Genomic DNA, 1,817 nt, shown 5'->3' with positions numbered 1-1,817 from the left:
CCAAAGCAACATGATTAAATTCTACATTGTTTGCAACATGGGTCTCTTCTTGACATATGCATGGTCAATATATGGTATCCATCAATAATAGAAGTAAAATACATGATGACTATTCTCAATATTTCAACATCAACATAGTGGGGCTTCATCATAGAAATAAAGACCTTTTGAAGCATCTCAAGCCATTAACAATCCATTAGGAACCAACCAACATCAACAATGAACTCTTTGAAGCAAGATCATGACATAGTGCCAACAACACATATATATGGATGTAATCTCAATGCAAATCCTTGGAAGCATCTGAAATCTTCATAACCATGTGGTATAACATCAACATATCAACATGCAAATCAATAGAGATAGAAACAACCCAAATAACGTGGTATATTAACAATAACATATTATATCCTTCTTATCAAGGAAGATGTCAATCAACATTAAGAAATGCAAGAAGAATGATCAATAACAACAATGAACTCATTATATATCAACATCAATAAACTAGTATCAGATAAGTAGTACCCATGTTTCATAATGTCATTCGAAGCATAGACGATGCTCCCCCTAAACCTATGCCAATAATTCATCCTAATCTATATCATAGATCAACACACCCAAACATCATATCAACAATCTACAATAAACCAATGTCAGAATCATAATGCCAACAATGAGTTGTTGGGAGCACTGAGAAGCTCCCCCTGAACATGTCATATCTTGTCCTGTACATAACAACTTAAGAAGATGCAACATTAGTAGCATAAATCATCACCAAAAGAATAATCTATCAACATATGAAATTATCATCAAGAAAAATAACACATATGCATAGCTCCCCTTGAGATCATGCACTACTGATCCTATGTACCTGATTGTCATTAAGCTATTATCTACTCCATATAAACTTCCGAAGTCCTTTCAAAAAAAAAAAAAAAAATCATCAGATATAATACACTGCAGTGGGGAATGTCTTCCCATACCCTAAATCTGAAGAGGAGGAACTTGACTTCTTATTTCTGCCTAGATTTTTCTTTAGAACATATAATTTGTCTACATTTCTTAATCCTTTTTCTATAACTTTTCCAGTGTCTTCTTCTATAATTTTGCATCCAGTTGATGTAAATACAATTACATGCCCTTTATAAGCTATTTGGCCTACACTTAGAATGTTCTGCTTTAGCCCTTCAACCAAAAATACATTAGCTGCTTCTCTATTCTTAACATCAAGATCAACATTACCCTTTCATAGCACCTTTGTAGGTGAACTATTTCCAAGAATAACCTTACCACTCTTGTTTTTGAGAGAGATAAAATTTCTCTTATTTCCAGACATGTGATGAGAGCATCCAAAATCCACATGCCATTGATCTTCTTCTTCAAGTGAACACAAAGCAAGGCCACACCTCACTTGTTCCTCTTTCTTCTGCTTAATATGAGGAGTATTGGTGGATCCATCTTTTTGAGGTCTTTTGGTAACAATATTCTTGTCTAGTTGATTTCTTTGGAGGGAATATATTTATTGTCTATATGAATTCATTGTCTTGTTCCTGCATTCTTTTGCTACATGTCCAAACTTATTACATATATAACACCTTACATGACCAGAGAAAGGGGAAAGAAAACCATAATATTTATGCTTCATATTTCTCTTATTGGATCAGTAACTCTATGACCAAATACATTGCATGTAAAACAATACCCCTTAAAGAAACTTGAGTACCTAGGAACCGATGATCTTCCTATGGAGAAACCATTTGCCTGAGATCTGAACAACTTGCTTTTGCAATTGGTTGCAATGTGTCCAAAGTGATGAC

This window comes from Pinus tabuliformis, chromosome 4_1 (assembly GCF_031772625.1).
Source record: "Pinus tabuliformis cultivar Carrire ecotype Pingquan chromosome 4_1, CPIR1, whole genome shotgun sequence".
Taxonomy (NCBI): Eukaryota; Viridiplantae; Streptophyta; class Pinopsida; order Pinales; family Pinaceae; genus Pinus; species Pinus tabuliformis.
This window is presented reverse-complemented; position numbering follows the sequence as displayed.